A 10,415-nucleotide genomic window follows, 5' to 3' on the forward strand; every position below is an offset into this window, starting at 1 on the left:
CAGTTGATCATTACAGTAATGACACATCAAGCCACCTCAGAAAAGATATTTATCTGCCTCCACTTCACATTCCAATGCATGAAATAGGTCATAACAATTTCACAGGTAACAGTAATGGTTGAAAAAAGTTCATTTGCTTTGCACCTGCACCAGCAGTGGATAGGTTTACGGATCATTTCCCCAAACATGCAATGTGGGTCTTTGATCACGGAGCTTGTGAGATTGGTGGGGCAATGCAAGCAGGATGTAGAGAATTTGAAACATAACTGGAGACACTCACGAACTGGCATTAAAATGAGCTGGCCAGCCACAGTATATTTGTGGGCAGAATGAGTGGCGGATCCACAGATAGACTAAACTATAAAATATGCACTTATGCACTATGCACTCAAACTTTTATGGTTCCTAGTTTTGAGAGACAGTATTATGTCTTGTGATAATATATTAATTTTCAACTGAAAGGACGCTCTTGTAGTCCCTAATTAAACAGATATGAGGTCAAATTTGCGGAAGAGTATTATGGATTTATCAACAATGACAATATAATGTAAATGTGTATTTTTAATTGGAACTATGTCACCCATTAACCATTCTACATGAAACATAAACATTTTATTGAACTCTCTTGCAGTTATGCAACATTCCCTGTTTATAGCACATTAGATATAGCACATTAGATTTTCCACCTGTAAGTAAAATATAAATGAAAAAATTATGTTTACATAAGAGTCTGAATGCACTTATCTCATCCTTAAATAAGACACAAGCTTTCACCCTATACACATTCATCAAGCTCTCCTTCACTTGTGTACCATCTAAGCAATCGATTTTGCACATATCTTAAGCCTGGACAGACCTGAACTGATTCCTGTGAGCCAAGATTTTTAACCGAGAAATTTCCTTTGCATCTTATGTCAAATCCAGCTGCTTTAACTTCTTTCAGTTCTACATTTATGATGTCTTTAAATGAATCATTTCAGTGCATTTGAATAATGCATTTTTATTCCTGAATTCTCTTGGCTTTCTTAAAATACAGCAATGATTTATGTGCGATCGTAATAATATCAGTACGCAGTGACATATTGAGGACATATGCCGCTTACCTTACTTCGGAATATGTGAAATTAATAACAGTTGTTCCATCCGTCGAGTGGTGCCAAGGATCACGGAGGTGACCATGAGAGACGGCACTCCTCACATCTGCTAGGCTTAAAGAAACACATTAAACAGAAACTTTAAATCACACCACTTTAATTCAAACAAGCTTATGGTCGCCCGCCTGTTTCCAGGAGACTTCATTATTAAAATGAATTGGTTCCAGGTAAGAACAGTTAGAGTTTTATATTGAGTCTTGGCTGATATCTGTGCAAGTAAATCAAAAGTAATGTGTTTGAACTCTTTTACACAAATTGTTGTATTATATTTTTGTGAAAAACGGTCTTCATACCTGTACAACATGTGCTCAGGGTTGATAGGTTGAGCTTGTTTTCAATACCTTTGGCTGCACAAACTACAGAGACTTTGTAACTTCATAATTGGGTAGTATCTTATATTTTTGATTGTACAAGGTACAAAAAAATGACAGAAGTGCCTTTCTAATGTTTGCCTTTCAGTTTAAAGAGAGATGCAATTAATGATAACTGTGACAGCAGGCATTTTTTGTTTTGTGTTTTTAAGTGTACACACTTTCTCTGTTCATCAACTTCTGCAATATCTGCATTAATAGAACTACAAGGATGAATTCTGGGTGGCCAGCTCTTGTGGAGCAGTGCTAAAAATAAGCTACCTCTGCAGCCTGTGGTTTCCTCCCCTGCCTTTGCATAAAAACTGTCAATGTGCATCCGGCCATAGAAGAAAGTGGGCTCCCATAGGTAATATAAAGACTTCATTTCCCAGGGTTCTGGGCAGGAGTAATACAAACATATCATGTGTCATAGCAACTACTCCTGCCCAATTTAATTACAGTGCCAGCAGAAATGTATGTATAGCAAATGTCCTGGTACTGGATTATGTGACTTTGGAGGCCTTTGACGGTGGGGTGGGTATGGACAGAATAAGTGTTCTGTAAATGCATGGGTGGTCCTTACCTTGCCTACTAGAGCAGAGACGGAAAACCAGCCCAATCCAGCAATCTGGTTATGCTGTAAGGAAAGCAAGCAGTTGTGAATTCAAAGCACTGACAGAAAAGCAAGAATACGTACAAAATATAGGCCTCCCATAGAGCTGTCATGCATTCAGACAAGCTAGTGATCAAAGAAAATGAGGCTAATCTTACTGTAACTTGAATAAACATATTTTCCGATGTAGTTATCATCCTAACTGTGCTCATTTCAGTTTTAATGACAGACTTTATTTGTAGGGGTGTGTGCTTTGGATAAAAAAGGCCTGTTTTAGCTTTACACAGGAACATTATGCTGCCACTGGGGCAGGGGGGGGGGGGGGGGGCGGGGGCGGCGTGTTGCACAATTGTTCAAAGTCTCTTTTTCTTTGCTCACTTTTTCCCCCACACAATAAAAACTGAAACAGCAGAAGGGGTAAACCTGAACGTAGGGTTGCCACATTAACAGTTTCACAGATGGGGCATCACCCGCTGTAGAGGGGAAACATCATCTGTATTCAGGATGGACGACCCATAGTGGCAGGCCTCCAGTAGCTTTGCAGAGGAGATGCGATCTGGCATCCGCAGTTTAATTTGTATTGTGGGGCTTAGGCAATTGCTGTGACCGTTTTGATGAATGAAATAAGTATTGCCGCAGAGTAGATTTGACTTCCACTCCCCTCCCCCCAAGAATCATAAGAGGAATGATTTATGTGTTTTTTTCTGTTATTTAATTTCGCGAGGGAAGGAGGTCAAAGAGCGCTGCGTTCATCCAAAAATATAAGGCTTTAATTTTATTGCCCTGTTCACAAGTCGCATCAGAATTTCACTTTAGTTCACTTTATAGAATTATAACAACGGCTTGACTTTCATTACCCGGATATATACAGTGCTTTTAAAATTCTGCACACCACATGAAAGCCTTCCAGTTATACTGATGTGTGGAAAATAAGACATCAGCAGCAAAAGCACCGTTTTTCAAGTCCTGAAGGGAAGATGACTGGTCCCTTAGCCTCTTCTTTTGTTCTGGGCTGAAAGAGCCTCTCTGCCTTTAACATGTAAACTCTCTCCTCTCTGTGCATGTCATGTTAACTCTCTAATTGGAGCACCGAGAGATATGATCCTACACTGTGAGCCACTCCAGAGACTCTTCTACTGAGTTATTAAAGATTCGGGAGAGAGATTTTCAGACAGCCCCCTTGTACAGTCACCTTAAGTCACCACAATGGTTTTGCCTACAAGGGTATGTGAGTACTAACTCTCCTTTTGTGTCAGCTCTTTCTGACATCCCTTCCTCTCTTCACTTCACAAATAAAATTTGATTTATTCCACCTTTATTCCACGTTCCGCTTTGTTTAAATGTGTAGTCTGGCCTTTTGTGATTGATGTCCAAGTGTGTGGAGAGGGTCAACAACCTGGCCCAGCTGCTGGATGAAATCCAGTCTCTGGAATCAAGGCCTAAATTAAAATGTTCAAATACAATATACAGTATGACTTAATAAAACCCATTTCAAATACACATTGTATCTGTAAGATTTCCACTTCCTGTGGCACGCAGAATAAATTATTCTGCTGTGTCCACCACCAGTTGACTGCGTGTGAGAGGGAGGCCAGCGGGTCTAGATGCTGTGTTCGAAAGACATATTGAATTCATACACTGGTCTCACATTTCACTCTCAGAACATTACCACAGGGAGCAAATTACAAGCAATGGAATTCTCTGGAGGATAGAGGAAAGAAGATTTAAAACAGCTGATGGATAATTTACTACACAAACCGTTCAATGACATTCATTTTAAATATTATTTACTGCGAGTTCTGAAACTTTACACAGATCTTAAATCTCTACAATGGCCAGATTATTGACTCTGCAGAATGACCTAGACAAGATCTACCATCAGGCTGACTTGGGTGTGCACCTGGGGCCCAGTATGCCAAAGGGCCCTTGTATTTTCAAGGAAAAATAACATTGAATGGGAAATAGTGATGGGCAGTCAGTGAATCTTTAAAATGAATGAACTGAAGTAATGCTATTAGCTGGCAGTGCACATTCTGCGCAGCGGAATAGTTAGGCTATCACAGAAAATATTTGGTCAAATCCTGTTGTCCACTTTAAATTTTCTGTAATACTAGAGCCAGCAATGTAGTAATAGTGATAAAATGAATTCACAAGGACCAAAGTGTGTATCGAGCTTTAAAAAAAAAATGGTATTGACATGAATCTATTAATGGAATTTTTGACCATGATTACATTAACAAATGCTTTAGTTGCTCATCTGACAAGTGTTTTTAAGCATTGTTTACACACACACACACATACACATACGCATGTATATACACTCACTGGCCACTTCATTAGGTGACAGGAGTGGCACCCGGTGTGGTCTTCTGCTGCTGTAGCCCATCTGCTTCAAGGCTTGACGTGTTATGTGTTCAGAGATGCTCTACTGCATACCTCGGTTGTAACGAGTGGTTATTTGAGTTAAATAAATGTTGCTTTTCTATCAGCTCGAACCAGTCTGGCCATTCTCCTCTGACCTCTGCCATCAACAAGGCATTTTTGCCCAGAGAACTGCCGCTCACTGGATATTTTCTCTTTTTCGGACCATTCTCTGTAAACCCTAGAGATGATTCTGTGTGAAAATCCCAGTAGATCAGCAGTTTCTGAAATACTCAAACCAGCCTCTCTGGCACCAACAACCATGCCATGTTCAAAGCCACTTAAATCACCTTTCTTCCCCATTCTGATGCTTGGTTTGAACTTCAGTCTTGACCATGTCTACATGCCTAAATGCATTGAGTTGCTGCCACGTGATTGGCTGATTAGATATTTGCGTTAACGGGTGCAGTTTGCAGTTGAACAGGTGTACCTAATGAAGTGGCCGGAGAGTGTATATATAATGTACTTAGAAAGAGAGAGAGAGACAGAGAGAGAGTAGGGTGGGGGGCCTGAATTTTAGACTGTTCTTGCCATTACTGCCCAAATGGCCTGAAATGAAATCCAGTGATTTCTTTCCCTCAACATATGTTCCTGTTTGATATCCTGTGGGTAGTTCAATGGTCAAAGGTGGAAGAATAAAGATCAATGAAACAATAACTTCTTCTTCTGAAGACCATTCACTCAAGTTTCCATCCCATTTTCTTTCTTTTCATAAATTTCTCATGGAAGGGTGGAATGCCTGGTCTCATTATTGCTGTACTTCGTATCTTTAGATATCTTTAGATCTGCACATGTCTAAATCTAAAATAAAATGGAAAGATAATCTCAGGCCCTCGAACTTGTAAAGGAACCACAGCCCCCATCTATACATCTTAATCCACTCTGAACTGGATAATTCCATATTCCCCAGTACACATGGGATTGAGAACTCCCCAAAGGAAGCAATGATGGGCTCTGTGCAAGAAGGATTGGTCATATTCTCCGCATGCTTATCAATGTCACACACACACACCCCCGTAGATATTTGCTGAATAAACAGAAGAAACATTCAAATGATCAGATGTATGGTTTATAAAGATTAATTGGAGCTTTATAGATTGAGCAAGATCTTATTTTTAATTGGGGGCCGATTCTGGGAGACTGACATATTTAATCATGGGGGTACAAATGATAATTCAACAAAGCTTATGGCGGAGGAGGCAGCAAACAAGGCATGAGCAAATATTCAGGGTATTTAGGCTCTCTGATGAATATTTTCACAAAGAAAAGGACCAAAAAATGTGAACACATAATACACGTTTACAATAGAGAATGGGGGAACAGTGTGGAGATGTTACTAGCAAATATAAAACATTTGAAAGGTAGCTGGTGGTTTAAAGAGGACATTGAATAAATAGGTCTGAGCAAGGACGTTTTGCATGCAAGTGAGAGCACTACTGGGGCACACATAAAACCCAAAGTAAAGTTATGCCCCTGGACTCAGGTACACTGTACAGCAGGGCTGCCCAACCCTGTTCCTGGAGATCCACCGTCCTGTAGGTTTTCACGCACGTGTATTCAAGCACACGTCATTCAACAGCTAGAGATCTCGTTGAGCTGTAATTAGTAGAATCAATGGGCCAAATTAGGACTGAAAAGAAAATCTACAGGAGCAGTGTTGGGCAACCCTGCTCCACAGATTTCTGAGGAGTACTGAGCTGATGGGCACTCAGACCTGAGACTGATAATGACAACCATCAAATTCAGGGGCACAATATAGTACAGGTACTCTTAGTGTCTGTCAGACCATCTCTTTATCTTTCCTAATGCTTGTTTCCTGCAGCTCAGTCTACTGATTCTGTATAAACTGGGACACAGTACATTACCATTAATTATTTCCCAATTCATTGTTTCAAACAATTTGAAGGTGAATTCAGAAAACCAAAAATATAATTTGCACATAAATGGACAGTGCATATGCTACAAAGACAGACCCCATGTGTCTTTAAACGCCAAAATGTTTAAACAGTAGTTATTGCCTGTAGGCACTGGATTAGCACAATCGCCAGACTAATCACATCATTAGTGGTTAATTGCGGCCCTCATGAAAGCAATTCAATTTCCTAACACATGGAGATGAAGGAAAAATGAACAGAATGTCAAAAAAAACTAAGGGCCAGATTTACTAAGCCTTTGGCGATATGATGCATTCTGCCCCAGAAGCATGCGTCTTATGCATCAAACAGACGCACAGGACTGGAAGCGCAGTATGCGTGCCATCTACAAGAGTCATTGCAAGGTGTGCTTTTCTGCTTAATGCATATGCATTTAAGGGAGGATCACACAAATAATGGGCGGATAGATTATAAGTGTGGCTGATTATGTATTCCGTTGAATTTTCTAAAGTTCACGCGATTCACGAGGGTTGATTTTGGCATGAAATTTCTCCGCCTCTAAAGAGCAGGCATAAATCAAGATGCAAGTAAGCTGAAGACACAGGTTTCAGCATCAAAGATGCACTGAGATAAGCAGGAATCACACTATTTCAACTCCCCGAGCAACAAATCATCAAACAGATTAAGCAACCACACACAATAATTAAAGTTAGGTGTTTGTCTCAGAAAAAATTGGGTAAAGTCACGGAGCAGACACGACAAAGTTGTTAAGAATCATAGAAAACTGAAAAAAAGAGGCAGAAATCACAGTGTATAAAAAAAATTTATTTATTAAGTTAACCAATAGATCTCATGCACAGCAATGGGAAATGATTGAAATAACATGCACAACTGTAGTCACAGTAAAAAGTTCTTGAAGTTTTAAAAAATCAGTGGGCAGTTGCCACTGGTATAAAAAAAATACAAGCAAATGCATTGATAGGCTGGTGCATTTAATTGCTTTCATCCATCACGGAAAGAGCATGTGTTTTGCTTTTAACAGAACATTGTTCCAAACAGACCATGCTCAAATTGCATTACTAAAACAATAAAAAAAGTTACTCTGTGTTTTTATTTCTTTAAAGTGTATTTGGTACATGTTGTCACTGACTGCAGCCACATACTGCTGGCAGCCTTACAATCCAAAACTGCCGAAAAATCACAGAAAGCACTAAAAATGGGAAAAGACTTGGAACTGCCAAAAAAAGAGAGACAAAAAGCATGGAAGCATGACACCTACGATTTCTGTGACAAACACCCAGCCATAGAAATAATTACTCTTCTGGGAGAAATAAAGGATGACCTAGACCCTCCCACACAAGGTCGCCATTCCATCCCACCAATAGTCAAGCCTTGCACCATCAAACTGTCTTGCATCTGGATCATTTCAATCGACAATTGCCACCACAGCTGGAATATCAGTCCGCATTTTGTCCTGCACTGACTGTAGTGCTGGATATGAACTTACGTTGCACCAGAAGGTACATCAATTCCCCCACATCCAATGAAGATATTCAATGCGCTGAACAGGAGTTTTTTGAATTGTGCACTTTAAGCTCTGCTTCATGCACCAAATGTGATTGGTAAGCAGTTCCATTCACTGATTGCATAATCATCTGTAAATAAGACAAAAATTTCATGCAGACTGCCTAGGCACCAACATACCCTTGTCAGGCCGCATTCTATGTTGCGAGTTTTATGTATGTAAATCTGGCTCTACAGTATATATTTGAACAACCAAGTGCACCAGCATCCACTTAATACACTGCACACAGCTAGATTCCATACATTCTGTACTGTTTACAATCTATCAATACATACACACAAAACAACTAATCATTCACAACATAAAAATCAGCTGCTGTCTTGGAGAGAGAGCTTGGAGTGACAACACAACAGCAGTGCAACTATGCTACTGCCATATGTCTGTGGTTCTAATAAACACACCTAATGTAGCACATTTATGATAATGAACTTATCAATGTGGATGACTGGGGAGGTGCATTATGATAACTGTGAAACATCTGCAATGAAATAAGGTCCTATTGACCTCGTGCAGAGGGATAACTGAAATGCAGGTGAGAAAACAGCTTTGGAAAAAATGGAGATTGATAATATTGAGCAACACTCTGACCTAAAAAGAAAAACATTTGCAGTGAGACAGGTCTGGTCTTCACACAGAGAGACACTTCCAGACCCTGAAACCCTACAGCAATATGGATCTGGAATGTGTGCAAGTTGGAGGATTCCTCCTAATGATGCTGCAGCGTTGCGTGAGTGATGGGTAGTGGAGGAGAGCCGCGGAACCGGGGGCTCAAAGTGCAGGATGTAGCTGGAGGCTGTTTGCACTGCACTATGGGAGAGGGAAACTGGCCCAGAAAATCATCCTTCTCTGGTCTGTTTTCCTCCCTAAACCAGCACATGATAAATGCATTAAATCTGTCCAGTACCTTTTTTATAGTAGTATCTATAAACAGTAATTCCCCAATAAGTCAGACTGAATGATTGTTGTATTCTGCAAATATGTGTGTGTGTGTGTGTGTGATTGTTATAAATGTGCAGAGAGTATAACAGATCACTCAACATTCTTGCTCACGCTTGCTCTACCACCCCATTCTAGGGCAACCTGTTTCTACCTGCTCTTTAGGGACTCTTCTAATTCTCCACTGCCTTTTGGGGCTTCATGTTGCTTGGGCATGACACCCTGGTTCAAACTGACACCTCCAACTGCAACATAAAAGCAAAATAAACAGAATTATAGAGTGCAGGATCAAACTTACCACCTTTTCCTGCATCATGAAAGTTCCACACTACTAAAACTACTTTCTAATGAACTCGTCAGACTTGACAAACCCAATAGAAATAAAGTGGAAGATCAGCTTTGAACCCAAAACCGCTGAGATTAAGAACCGGAGAGCCAGACAAGAGTATGAACTCACTCATCATACTTACAGTTTTAAACCAAACAAAAAAATCCACGAGAATGAAATGTACTGGACCACGAAAAATGCTAGTCTGCAGGTTCTTTGTCCACCACACATTTGAACTCATAAAATGAATGCAAAGAAGGGGCAGACAACTTAATAACTTATAGTACTAAACATCTCAGTTCAAGACACCGTAGTAGATCCCGGCACACCAGCATTTGTGATCCAATAAACACAAACAACAGGACAAGATTTTAACGGATATCCTCCTAGATTCAGTCATCATCATCATCAGAATGTTTACAGCAAAATAGCTATTTTGTTTTTAAGTCTTTGCGAAAGCAATCTGGCCTTGCCCCTGCGCTAAAAAAAAGTTCATTTGATTGTGTTTAGAAATGACATACTTCATTCACAAATAACACATGCTCTTATGTCTTGCGCCTTACCCGAATAAAGCATGCATATGCACCACCGTTCTTATTAGAACACACAAATGAGAGCCCATTACAAGGTGTTGACCTGCAGTAAGACTATTATATCTCACAGTAAATTTCACGGTTCATTGATTTTATTGTCATACCTGTTTGTATTGCATTAACTGTATTGTATTGGATGTTTTGTCATGCCTATGTTTGAATGTTAGAGGACCACAATGGAGACCAGAATGGAGTTCTTGAGTTTCTATCATCAACAATTTTTAAAGGGTTGCTGTCTGCTATGCAGTCTTATGAAATCTCATTTTTATATTGTCAAATAAATTAATTCATTCATTGTGTGATTTTATGGAGCATGCTTTAAAAAAATTATCATTATAAATATGTATTAAGTTGCTATTATGTACACCATATTCACTTTGCACTTACCACTAATGTGGAAAGAATTTAGTATTACTGAATTATTACCATAAGGTTAATAGTTTTTCTTTATGAAAGTAAATATTTTTAGTATTTATAAATTGAATTATTTATTTCAAGTAATTTGAAGATGATCAATTGTTGGACACATTTTTCATCATAAACACACACACAAAACATTTT

The sequence above is a fragment of the Anguilla rostrata genome, chromosome 3 (assembly GCF_018555375.3).
Source record: "Anguilla rostrata isolate EN2019 chromosome 3, ASM1855537v3, whole genome shotgun sequence".
NCBI lineage: Eukaryota > Metazoa > Chordata > Actinopteri > Anguilliformes > Anguillidae > Anguilla > Anguilla rostrata.